Source organism: Chlorocebus sabaeus, chromosome 29, assembly GCF_047675955.1.
Source record: "Chlorocebus sabaeus isolate Y175 chromosome 29, mChlSab1.0.hap1, whole genome shotgun sequence".
NCBI classification, from domain to species: Eukaryota; Metazoa; Chordata; class Mammalia; order Primates; family Cercopithecidae; genus Chlorocebus; species Chlorocebus sabaeus.
Window position 1 is genome coordinate 15,333,136 of NC_132932.1, and position 13,870 is coordinate 15,347,005.

The following is a 13,870-nucleotide window of genomic DNA, read 5'->3' on the forward strand; positions in this document are numbered from 1 at the left end:
AATACCTGCTGTCCTTTGATGTGTAAAACTTTCACAAGAACAACCTTGTAAGATTTTTGGGAAGATGAAAGATAATGCAGGAGAGCCCGTAATAGGGTGCCTGACAGTCAGTAGACAATAACCATGGAAATTACTGCTGCTGCTATTTATTAATATTTTAGAGATAAGTATATATTTATATGAGATAGGTATATCTATACATATATATTTATCTATCTTAAAAGGAGTAATTATTTATTATTATATTTATTGATTATAATTATATAAAATTATATATTAGTATTAATATGTTAATAATATATAATTGTGTTTACTTATTATATTATATTTATTACTGTAATTATTATATTTATTATTATATTATTTAATTCTAGATAATTATATTATGTATAATTAAATATATAAAATTATCATTATTACTCCTTTTAAGATAGATAAGATAGATAAATAAGATAAATATATATAGATAGATAAGATAAATATATATATTTATACATATATGTATTTACACACACATATATAAACAATATATATATGTGTGTGTGTCTTATTCTTAAAAGGAGTAATAAATAATTACTGTCCATAAGAAGTAGGAGAAATTATTTCCCAATGTATCTAAAGACACTGAGGTAGCAGTTAGGCCACAATAGTTCTAGGGCCTGCCATTTCCTACTTTCTTGTAACTCTTGCAATTACTTGGTCTGAATGGCTCTGTCTAGCCCAACTCCCTAGCTGACTGTTCATCTTCCAAATTATACCCAGGTGTCATCTGCTTTAAAGTGGCATGCATTCATGATTTGACTCAATATCTAATTCTAGCCCTGTGAAGCACAGGTCCTGATTGTAAATCCTGCACGTGCAGGCATTCGTGGTCCCTGTGGATGCACAAGACCAGGGGACATTCCCAGCTACCTTTTCATTAACTCCTCACAGGCATTCATTAATGCTCTCAACAGCAGGGCCGTTAAGCCTTTCTGATAACCACAGCAAGAAGTGTACACCCAATACACACACGTGCACATGCACACACGTACACACACACACATACACCTATAGGACTGAAACAAAAGCCTTACTCTTAAAATGTAGATTAATTCAAAAGTCTATTTTTTTAATACTAGCTAAGATTCACTAAATTGATTTCAAAGCCTACTAAGGGCTCAAGCCCGGCTATTTTAAAAGACGCTGTAATAAATACTCTACACGGAGATCACCAGATCTTGTGTTACGGTCTCAGCCTAGTTTTTCACCACATTTTCTTTTTGCGAGTCCTGAGAGTGCTGTATATCTATTGTGAAGCTTTGCTGTTATTTTTGTTGCTGTTTTTGATGTTGCGGCTAACAGATGATGATGAGACATGGTTTAACAATAGCTTTACATTAGGAAAAGTATTTTTATTACCCAAAACAGAGTTCTGAGAACCTTGGTGTCTTGAGCCTGTGCACAATATGGAGGGAGGATGATGATGATGGTGATGGTGATGACGATTGTGCTTTTAGTGTATTAAAGAATCAATGTAAAAATACAAATACTGCCCACACACCTGGCACCAAGGAGGGACGCATGGGAGAGGAGTGATGGGACTCCTGCTCACCCAACACTCACTCTCCACAGGTCCGCTGACCTATCATGTGACTGAATGGAGGGCGACCTCAGGCTTTGGGAGGCAGACCCAGGTTACAAACCTGATGACACTGTTTTCCAGTGCTGCAACCTTAGGCACATCATCTGATATCCCTGAGCTTTGGTCCTCTCATCTCTGAAATGGGCATGATACCAAATCCACGGACTCTTTGAGAGGCTTGAGTGAGGCTGCATCGTATGCACAAAGGGAAGTCCGCCAGTCCTACATGGCTGGAGCAGGAGGAAGAGAGAGCCAAGGGGAAGGTACCCCACATTTTACAACAGCCAGCTCTGTGAGAACTCTATCATGAGAACAGCAAGGGGGAAGCCTGCCTCCATGATTCGATCACCTTCCACCCGGCCCCTCCTCCAACACCAGCTCAATCTTCGCTCACTGCAACAATCTCCGCCTCCTGGGTTCAAGCGATTCTCCTGCCTCAGCCTCCCCAGTAGTTGGGACTACAGGCATGAGTCACCATGCCCAGCTAATTTTTGTACTTTTAGTAGAGACGGGATTTCCATGTTGGCCAGGCTGGTCTCAAACTCCTGGCCTCAAGTGATCCACTCGCCTCGGCCTCCCAAAATGCTAGGACTTACAGGCGTGAGCCACTGTGCCTGGCCTGTCTTTTGAATAAAAGCTATTTTAACTGAAGTGAAATGATGTCTCATTGTCATTTTGATTTGCATTTCTGTGATAATCAATGATGTCGAGCACCTTCTCATGTATCTGTTTGCCATTTGTACGTCTTCTTTTGAGAAGTCTCTATTCAGATCTTTTGCCCATTTTTCAGTTGGATTATTAGATCTTTGCTGTTGAATTGTTTGAGGTTGTTATCTATTCTGTTATTAATTCCTTGTCAGATAGGTAGTTTACAAATATTTTCTCCCATTCTATGGGGTGTCTCTTTAGTTTATTGATTGTCGCCTTTGCTGCACAGAAGCTTTTTAATTTGATATGATCCCATTTGTCCATTTTTGCTTTGGTTGCCTGTGCTTGTGGGGTATTGCTCAACAAATCTTTGCCCACACCAAAGTCCTGGAGAGTTTCCCTAATGTTTTCTTTCAGTAGTTTCATAGATTGGAGTCTTATAATTAAGTCCATAATCCATTCTGATTTGATGTTTGTATGTGGCGAGAGATAAGGGTTTGGTTTCATTCTTCTGCATATGGATATCCAATTTTCCCAGCACCATTTATTGAAGAGACTGTCCTTTCCCCAGTGAGTATTCTTGGCACCTTTGTCAAAAATGAGTTCACTATAGATGTATGGATTTATTTGTGGGTTCTCTATTCTGTTCCATTGGTCTATGTGTCTGGTTTTATGCCAGTACCATGTCACTTTGGCTACTTAGCTCTCTGGTATAATTTGAAGTCAGGGAATATGATTACTCTAGTTTTGTTCTTTTTATTTAGGATAGCTTTGGCTATGGTGGGTCTTTTGTAGTTCCATATACATTTTAGGATTTTTTTTTCTATTTCTGTGAAGAATGTCATCAATATTTTGGTACGGATTGCACTGAGTCTGTAGATTGCTTTGGGTAGTATGGACGTTTGAAAAATATTGATTCTTCCAATCCATGAACATGGAATATATTTTCATTTCTGTCCTCTTCAATTTCTTGTATCAGTGTATAGTTTTCATTGTAGAGAACCTTGGCTTCTTTGGTTAATTTCTAAGTATTTTATTTTATTTGTAGCTATTGTAAATGGAATTGCTTTCTTGATTTCTTTTTCAGACTGTTTGCTGTTGACATATAGAAATGTCATTTGATTTTTGTATGTTGATTTTGCATCCTGCAACTTTACTGAATTGATTTATCAGTTCTAATAGTTTTATGTGTGTGCGTGTGTGTGTGTGTGTGTGTGTGTATGTGTATGGTCTTTAGGGTTTTCTAAAAATAAGATTATATCATCTGCAAATAAGAATAATTTGACTTCTTCCTTTCCAGTTTGGATGCCCTTTATTTATTTCCCTTGTCTGATTGGTCTAGCTAGAATTTCCTGAACTGTGTTGATCAACAGTGGTTAAAGTGGGCATCCTTGTTATGTTCTAGATCTTAGAGAAGAGGCTCTCAGTTTTCCCCCATTCAGTATGAAACTAGCTGTGGGTCTGTTGTATATGACTTTTATTATGTTGATGTATGTGCCTTCAGTTTTTAAGGGGCTTTCATCATGAAGGGATGTTGAATTTTATCAAATGCTTTTTCAGCATTCATTGAAATTATCATGTTTTTGTTCTTCATTCTGTTGATATGATGTATCACATTGATTGATTTGGGTATGTTGAATTATTCTTGCATCCCTGGGATAAATCCCACTTGGTCATGATGAATGATCTTTTTAATGTGTTGTCGAATTCAATTTACTAATATTTTGTTGAAGATTTTTGCATCAATATTCCTCAGTGATATTGGCCTGTAGTTTTATTTTTTGGATGTATCTTTCATTTTGGTATCAGGGTAATACTAGCCTTGTAGAATGAGTTTGGAAGTATTCCCTCTGCCACTATTTTTGGAGTAGTTTGGGTAAGGTTGGTATTAGTTCTCTTTAAATGTTTGGTAAAATTCAGCAGTGAAGCCATCAGGTCCCAGGCTTTTCTTTGCTGGGAGACTTTTTATTACAGCTTTGATCTCATTATTTGTTGTTGGTCTGTTCAGGTTTTACATTTCATCATTGTTCAATCTTGGTAGGCTGAATGTGTTTAGGAATTCATCCATTTTTTCTAGGTTTTCCTATTTTTTGCATGTACTTGCTTATAATATTGACAGACTGATGATCCTTTGAATTTTTGTGGTATCAATGGTCATGTTTCCTTTTTCATCTCTGATTTTATATATTTGGGTCTTCTCTCTTTTTTTGTTAGTCTTAGGCTAAAAGTTTGTCAAATTTGTCTATCTTTTCAAAAAACCAACTTTTCATTTCATTGATTTTTTTATTGTTTTCTTCATTTCAATTTCACTTATTCCTGCTCTGATCTTTATTCTTTTCTTCTACTAATTTTGGGTTTGGATTGCTCTTGCTTTTCTATTTCTTTAAGATGCATTGTTACATTGTTTATTTGATGTTTTTCTACTTATTTTTTGTTTTTGTTTTTGTTTTAAGATGGAGTTTCACTCTTGTTGTCCAGGCTGGAGTGCAATGGTGTGATCTCGGCTCACTACAAACTCCGCCTCCTGTGTTCAAGTGATTCTCCTGCCTCAGCCTCCCAAGTAACTGGGACTACAGGCATACGCCACCACGCCTGGCTAATTTTGTATTTTTAGTAGAGACAGGGTTTCTCCATGTTGGTCAGACTGGTCTCAAACTCCTGACCTCAGATGATCTGCCCACCTCAGCCTCCCAAAGTGTTGGGATTACAGGCATGAGCCACCACACTGGGCCTGTTTTTCTACTTTTTTAAGGTAAAGGTTTATTGCCATAAATTTCCCTCTTAGTACTGTTTTTGCTGTATCCCATAGGTTTTGGTATGTTGTGTTTCCATTATCATTTGTTTCAAGAAATGTTTCCATTTCCTTCTTAATTTCTTAATCGACCCACTGGTCATTCCAGAGGACATTATTTAATCTCTGTGTGTTTGTATGTTTCCAAAATTTCTCTTGTTATTAATTTCTAGTTTTATTCCATTGTGGTCAGAGAAGACGTATGACATTACTTCAATTTTTTAAAATGTATTAAGACTTGTAGGCCGGGCGCGGTGGCTCAAGCCTGTAATCCCAGCACTTTGGGAGGCCGAGACGGGCGGATCACGAGGTCAGGAGATCGAGACCATCCTGGCTAACACGGTGAAACCCCGTCTCTACTAAAAAATACAAAAAAACTAGCCGGGCGAGGTGGCGGGCGCCTGTAGTCCCAGCTACTTGGGAGGCTGAGGCAGGAGAATGCCGTGAACCCGGGAGGCGGAGCTTGCAGTGAGCCGGGATCGCGCCACTGCACTCCAGCCTGGGTGACAGAGCGAGACTCCGTCTCAAAAAAAAAAAAAAAAAAAAAAAAAAGTATTAAGACTTGTGTGACCTAAGATATGGTCTATCCTTGAGAATGATCCATGTGCTGAGGAAAAGAATGTGTATTCTGTAGCCATTGGATGCAACATTCTGTAAATATCTATTAGTTCCATTTGGTCAACAATACAGATTAAGTCCAACGTTTCTTTGTTGATTTTCTATCCAGAAGATCTGTCCAATGCTGAAAGGAGGCTGTTGAGGTCTCCAGTTATTATTGTATTGGGGTCTATCTCTCTCTTTAGCTGTAATAGTGTTTGCTTTATATATCTGGGTGCTCTAGTGTTGGGTGTATATCTATTTTAAATTGTTATATCCCCTTGCTGAATGACCCCTTTATCATTATATAATGATCTTCTTTGTCTCTTCTTATAGTTTTTGTCTTGAAATCTATTTAGTCTAATGTAAGTATAGCCACTCCTGCTCTTTATCAGTTTACATTGGCGTGGAGCATCTTTTTCCATCCTTTTATTCTCAGTCTATGTGGGTCTTTGTAGGTGAAGTGTTTCTTGTAGGCAACATATCATCGGGTCTTGTTTTTTTGTTTGTTTGTTTTTTCCATTCAGCTACTCTGCATAACAACTGGTTATGATCAGGGCCAATGACTCCCCCTCCACTTCCCGGCAGATAAGTCTCAGGTATTGAAGCAGAGAGTCCTTTTGGGCCCTGAGGATGCAGGAAGTACCTGCTCCCACCTAAGACCTCCATCATTGCTTCATCCAAACTACTTCCTAATGTCAGAATAAGAAACAAGTCTCTTCTGGGCCCACATAGGATATGTGTCTCATTTTTGCTGGTTGTGTCATGGACTCAGGGCCACTAAATGCGATTGGGAAAAGACCATCAGGCAGTGTTGTAGAATATTGTAAGACTGGTCTAAGGAGAAGGAAAAGGCTAAAGGGGTGCTCATCTTAAGAATACCAGGCCGGGCGCAGTGGCTCATGCCTGTAATCCTAGCATTTTGGGAGGCTGAGGCGGGTGGATCACCTGAAGTCAGGTGTTTGAGACCAGCCTGAACAACATAGTGAGACCTCGTCTCTAATTTAAAAAAAAAAAAAAAAAAAAAAAAAAGGCCAGGCACGATGGCTCATGCCTGTAATCCCAGCACTTTGGGAGGCCGAGGTTGGCAGATCACAAGGTCAGGAGTTCGAGACCAGCCTGGCCAACATGGTGAAACCCCGTCTCTACTAAAAATACAAAAAAATTGGCTGGGCACAATGGCTCACCCCTATAATCCCAGCACTTTGGGAGGCCAAGGCGGGTGGATCACAAGATCAGGAGATCGAGACCATCCTGGCTAACATGATGAAACTTTGCCTCTACTAAAAATACAAAAAAATTAGCCAGGCGTGGTGGTGGGCGCCTGTAGTCCTAGCTACTTGGGAGGCTGAGGCAGGAGAATGGCATGAACCCGGGAGGCGGAGCTTGCAATGAGCCAAGATTGAGCCACTGCACTCCAGTCTGGGAGACAGAGTGAGACTCTGTCTCAAAAAAACAAAAACAAACAAACAAAAAATTAGCCGGGCATAGTGGTGCACACCTGTAATCCCAGTTACTTGGGAGGCTGAGGCAGGGGAATTGCTTGAACCTGGGAGGCAGAGGTTGCAGTGAACTGAGATCACGCCATTGCACTCCAGCCTGGGTGACAGAGCAACACTCCATCTCAAAAAAAAAAAAAAAAAAAAAAAATGCCCAGACAGAGACATTGAGGAGTGGGATCAGGGAAGTGTTGACTTAAAAGAGGGAGGAGTGAAATTCAGTCCAAGAAAGTGTCAGTGAATAATTGTGAAATCAAGTATTGCATGACGCATGCCCATGTAAAAAGAAAAGCTACAGCAGGAATTTTTTTTTTTTAAGAATTTTTTTTTCATCCCCCAAGGCCAGTATTGCTTGCATTTTGTATTAATGGTTTGCATTAAGTGTGACAGAGGGAGACCCTTTAGCTTTAGGCTTTGGACCTTGTGTTCCTCCTTGGAGGACACTGGTTTTTCTCTTAGTTCTCCTGTGCTGGCCTGAACTTGTCCAGGACTGGATTCCCTAGGCCCTGTTCCAGCCCCTTCTAGCCAAGAGGAGGAAGGAGAATGGATTTACAACCTCTAGCCAGTTCCCACGCCCTATTCTGAACTGCGCTATTCAAGGATACTTGTGGGAGGACACAGGGGTGCTCCGGGCTGCACAAAATGACTCAGAGGCAGCCCCATGTGGGGCGGTCCTTGCCAAGACACAGAGACAAGAGTGGTGCTGGAGTGACTTGGGACAGAGTATGTTTTAGAGGGGACTTATCTCCGTAATCTTCAATGCCCCCAAGCTATTACAAGTAAAGACTAATTATAAAGACTGGAAGGAAAAACAAGGGAGGGAAAAAATTTAAATACATACACATGTATACATGCATATATATTTGTAGCCCACCGGCTGTTTGGTTTATAGGAAGAAAATTATCCCTAAAATAATTAGTTGGCCATTGGAAAAGAAAAAAAAATCTTGTAAACTTCAGTAAAAGCAGTGACTCTTGTGGCTTTAAGATAAGTTCCCTAACCAGCTTGTCAAACCAGACTGCTGCTCCCAAGCTACACCTATTACAAATATTAAAGCCACTAACTATGAGATTCACCGAACCACATGGCCTGGAGATGGAAACATCCTCAGGGAATGGTCTGGTGCCAAAGACTGTTCCCTTAATGGCTTTACTGTTCCCTTAGTGGGCTTTTACTACTGTGTGTTTGATTCACTTCATATACACACAAGCAACTTGAATTTTTTTTTTTCTCCAAGATGGAGTCTTGCTCTGTCACCCAGGCTGGAGTGCAGTGGCGCCATCTCAGCTCACTGCAACCTCAAATTCCTGGCACAAGTGATCTTCCCGCCTCAGCCTCTCAAGTAGCTGGGACTACAGGTGCATGCCCTACACCCAGCTAATATTTTTATTTTTTTTGTAGAGACAAGTTCTTGCTATGTTGCCCAGGCTGGTCTTGAACTCCTGGCCTCAAGCGATCCTCCCACCTCAGCCTCCCAAAATGTTAGGATTACAGGTATGAGCCACCACATGCCAAGCCATTAATTTTTTTTTTTTTGAGGCAGAGTCTCTCTCTGTGGCCCAGGCTGGAGTGCAGTGGCCAGATCTCAGCTCACTGCAAGCTCCGCCTCCCAGGTTTACGCCATTCTCCTGCCTCAGCCTCCGGAGTAGCTGGGACTACAAGCGCCCGCCACCTTGCCTGGCTAGTTTTTTGTATTTTTTAGTAGAGACGGGGTTTCACCGTGTTAGCCAGGATGGTCTCGATCTCCTAACCTCGTGATCCGCCCGTCTCGGCCTCCCAAAGTGCTGGGATTACAGGCTTGAGCCACCGCACCCAGCCTTTTTTTTTTTTTAGACAGAGCCTCACTCTATCACCCAGGCTGGAGTGCAGTGGCATGATCTCGGCTCACTGCAACCTCCAGCTCATGGGTTCAAGCAATCCTCATGCCTGGCTAATTTTTTGTTTTTTTTAGTAGAGACAGGGTTTCACCATGTTGGCCAGGCTGGTCTCAAACACCTGAACTCAAGTGATCCACCCCCATCGACCTCCTAAAATGTTAGGATTACAGGCGTGAGCCACCGCGCCCACCCCATTAATAATCTTTAAAATGCAAATGAAAGCATATATATATACACACACACACATACACATATTTATCCTATAGTGTTGGGTATGGGCAAATTTTTTTAAGTGTAATAATACACAACGGTGTTGGTAAGAAAATAATTCACTTTCACATTGGAATATATCGTATAGATGTAATCACAAAAATATGCCAATATATATACAAGAATGTTTATTGCAGCAATATTTATAACCAAAAGCAGAAAAACAACTAAATTATTTAAATGTTTGTGGACAGAGGCCTAGCTTTAAAACATATGGGACATCTATACCTTGGAATTCTATTCAACCATTTAAAAAAAATGAGGTTGATTTCTACATACTTTAATTAATTAATTTATTTATTGGAGACATGGTCTCACTCTGTCAACCAGGCTAGAGTCCAGTGGCACGATCTCAGCTCACTGTAACCTCCACCTCCCCAGTTCAAGCGATTCTCCTGCCTCAGCCTCCCAAGTAGCAGGGATTACAGATGCACACCACCATGCCCAGCTAATTTTTGTATTTTTAATAGAGACGGGGTTTTGCCATGTTGGCCAGGCTGGTCTTGAAATCCTGACCTCAGGTGATCCCCCCGCCTTAGCCTCCCAAAGTGCTGGGATTACAACTATGTGCCACCGCACCTGGCCTTTTTTTTTTTTTTTTTTTTTTAAATGTATATGCGTATGGTGTAGAGGCCAAGAGGATAAGTTCTTCTTGGCCTTCTGAAGTTTCCCTGAAAAATCAACTTGGAAAAGGCAGGTTAATGGGAGAAAAAGCACACAGATTTGTTTAGCAAGTATACAATTAATGAAGACTCAAAGATACAGATGGAATTGTCTATTTTTATGCTTAGGTTTAACAAAGTATGGAGAGCCATGTAAAAATATGATTGGGCCAGGCGCGGTGGCTCACACTTGTAATCCCAATGCTTTGGGAGGCTGAAGGGGGGTAGATCACCTGAGGTCAGGAGTTCGAGACCAGCCTGGCCAACATGGTGAAACCCCGTCTCTACTAAAAATACAAAAAAATTAGCTGGGTGTGGTAGTGGGCACCTGTAATCCCAGCTACTCGGGAGGCTCAGGCAGGAGAATCACTTGAACCCCGAAGGCGAAGGTTGCAGTGAGCTGAGATCATGCCATTGCACTCCAGCCTGGGTGACAGAGCAAGACCCCATCTCGGAAAAAATAAAAAATAAAAAATAAGACATACAAATGGCCAACACGTTATGAAAAAATCCTTCATCTCATTACTCATAATGGAAATGCATAGCAAAACTACAATGAGATATATATCACCCCAGTTAAAATAGCTCTATCCATGACGAAACTCCATCTCTACTAAAAATACAAAAATTAGCTGGGAGTGGTGGCACATACCTGTAATCCCAGCTGTTAGGGAGACAGAGGCAGGAGAATCGCTTGAACCTGGAAGGCAGAGGTTGCAGTGAGCTGAGATCATGCCACTGCACTCCAGCCTGGGCAACAGAGCAAGACTCCGTCTCAAATATATATATATATATATAACTGGACAGAAAGGGTATGGTCTACTGCTAATAGACTGAGTGGGGAAACCCAGCCAGGCCTGTCTCTCCAGATTCTTGGCCTTTCTCAGCAGCATTCCTTCCTTCTGGATAAGGGGCAGGGACCTCCCGGGAATGAAGGTCTTATGATCTACAGTCAAACAAGGTAAGTCAGATAATTTTTTTTTCTTGAGACTGGGTCTTGCTCTGTCACCAGGCTAGAGTACAGTGGCATGATCATGGCATACTGCAGCCTCAGCCTTCTGGGTTAAAGTAATCCTCCCACCTCAGCCTCCCAAGTACTGGAACCACTAGAGTGCACCGCCACAGCAGGCTAATTTTTTTATTTCTATTTTTGTAAAGACAGGGAGTCTCCCTATATTGTCCAGGCTGGGTCTTGAACTCCCGGCTCAATCAAACCTTCGCCTCTGCCTCCCAAAGTGCTGGGATTACAAACATGAGCCACTACACCCATCCAGATAATTTCTTTTATTTATTTATTTTTTTTTTGAGACAGAGTCTCGCTCTGTCACCCAGGCTGGAGTGCAGTGGCATGATCTCGGCTCATTGCAACCTCCACCTCCTAGATTCAAGTCATTCTCCCACCTCAGCCTCCCAAGTAGCTGGGACTATAGGCACACGCCACCATAGCTGGCTAATTTTTGTATTTTTTAGTAGAGATGGGGTTTCACCACGTTGGCCAGGCTGGTCTCAAACTCCTGACCTCATGTCATCTGCCTGCCTCAGCCTCCCAAAGTGCTGGTATTATAGGCCTGAGCCACCGCACCCCGCCCAGTTAGTTTCTTTATGGGCAGTTTGACACAGAAAGGTGGAGGAAAAATTCGAGTAGTTTTTTTGTTTTGTTTTGCTTTTTTGAGATGGAGTCTCACTCCGTCACCCAGGCTGGAGTGCAGTGGTGCGATCTCGGTTCACTGCAACCTCTGTCTCCTGGGTTCAAGCGATTCTCCTGCCTCAGCTTCCCAAGTAGCTGGGACTACGGGCATGCGCCACCACACTCAGCTAATTTTTGTATTTTTCGTAAAGATGGGGCTTCTTCATGTTGGCCAGGCTGGTCTTGAATGCCTGACCTCATGATCTGCCCTCCTTGGCCTCCCAAAGTGTTGGGATTACAGGTGTGAGCCACTACACCCTAGTATTTTTAAGTTTTATGGCTGACTATAGGGAAAAGGGACTCTCACTTTTATGGCTAACCTCGGGGGAGAACGGTACTGAGAGAAAGGAATGGAAGAGAAAGTCAGAGGAAAACGTTTGCTTACAAAGCTGCTGCTGAGGTTCTCATTTTAGGCTATTGTTTTCTGAACCCCAACAGTGGCCAGTTGTACCATAACAATCAGGATGCACTTAAAACTTTTTTTAAAACTAGTTCTATCCTTTAACTAATGAATTAGCCAATTACCTCCTTCTTAGAGCTACTCCTTCTCTGGGATTGCCCAGGAACCTGAGGTATATGTAATGCACAAAGGAGTCCTGTGGACATTCATACCCCTTGTAGCTGAGCCCAGGCGTCCCTAGCGCTGGTCTGTGGCTGTTTCTGCCCTTGCTCTTGACCACCACAAGGTGTCACTCTTTGCTGCTCCTGCGCGTTCCCACCAAGGCGGTAACTGCTGGCAAGAGAGTAAGAATTCCGCTGTCCCAGCACCAGGTAATCCAGAGTCCTTACCAGTTCCCAGGGCTTCATTCATAGTGCCCAGCCCTTTCAGGCCCCCCCAGGCCTCGCCCCACAAGCCCCCCGCCAGCCCCAGCACTATGTCAGGACTGGCTCAGAGGAAAACCCGTTCCAGACAGTAACAACATTTTCTTTCTTGCCCAGGTGTTTTCCGTTTTTTGTTTTTTTTGTTTTTTTTTTTTTTGAGACGGAGTCTCGCTTTGGCTCTGTCGCCCAGGATGGAGTGCAGTGGCGCGATCTCGGCTCACTGCAAGCTCCGCCTCCCGGGTTCACGCTATTCTCCTGCCTCAACTGTCTCCGAGTAGCTGGGACTACAGGCGCCCGCCACCACGCCCGCCTAATTTTTTGTATTTTTAGTAGAGACGGGGTTTCGCTGTGGTCTCGATCTCCTGACCTCGTGATCCGCCCGCCTCGGCCTCCCAAAATGCTGGGATTACAAGCATGAGCCACCGCGCCCGGCCTTGCCCAGGTGTTTCCAACCCTTAAACCAGACTGGACTTGTTCTATTTTTACTTCTTAAAATTTTAACTCCTCTTACTATCATTCCCAAATGGGCTTGTTCTAATTCCTTCCCGGACCATAGAGCTACAAAATTCCCCCAAGAGTGACTTCCAATAGGTTTTTGGGCATCCTTGGTGTGCCCTTTCATACGTTAAGGTAGGTCAAGGGTCCCCCACCTTCCCTGACAATAGAGCCTGATTGTCTCCACTTGGGAGACCAGCCCTTTCAAACAGCTAAATTCCTTTTACTTTCCCTAGAGGAAGGGGAGCTCTGTGGGGAGTCAGCTACTCAGGGGCAGACTTTCTAGCATTCTTTGGAAAAGCAGTGAAAATACAACTCACAAGTTACATCTTCAGCAGAGTATCTGCTACATATGAATATATTGTACACATATTTTATATGGTTGCAAACATAATATAGGTCCATGTCCTCATTTTTCATGTACTGCAATGTATGTTGAGTATTTTCCATGTCATTGTAAATTCTTCATAATCATTATTTGCAGTGGTTGAATGATCTTTTTCATGATAGGGTTCTATTGTAATTTTGTAATAATTTACTTATTTTTAGACACTGATCATTTTGGTTTTTGCTGTATTGACTATTATCATATATTTTTGTATGTATTTCTGATTATTTCCTTATAAGAGACCTAGTATTGAAATTACTGAGTCAAAAACATTTGCAAATCTTTTTGTTTACGCTGCAAAAAACTTTCTAGAAAGCTTGCATCATTGTGTACTATCAACAGCAAGTACCATAAGGAATGTGCACCTAACTGCACCCTAATCAAAAGTAATGAAAACAACTTTATAAATCTCTCTTATCAGTGCGCTGGTAAAAAAAAAAAAAAAAAAAAAAAGATGTTTTAATTTGCAATTAGGCTGGACGTGGTGGATCATGCCTGTAAATCCAGCAC

The 13,870-nt window shown here is 41.9% G+C and overlaps 1 protein-coding gene across 2 annotated transcripts in view; it reads left to right on the top strand.

Moving 5' to 3' along the window:
• Nucleotides 1–5,532, top strand: part of LOC103231197 (ubiquitin-conjugating enzyme E2 Q2-like) — a 43,617-nt gene extending 38,085 nt beyond the window's left edge. The window contains exon 9 of one of the 2 annotated variants that reach the window (XM_073012994.1): nucleotides 4,726–5,532. The gene's annotated coding sequence lies outside the window, so the exon portion shown is untranslated. The other variant, XM_073012993.1, reaches the window with a different exon arrangement.
• Nucleotides 5,533–13,870: the final 8,338 nt, after the last annotated feature.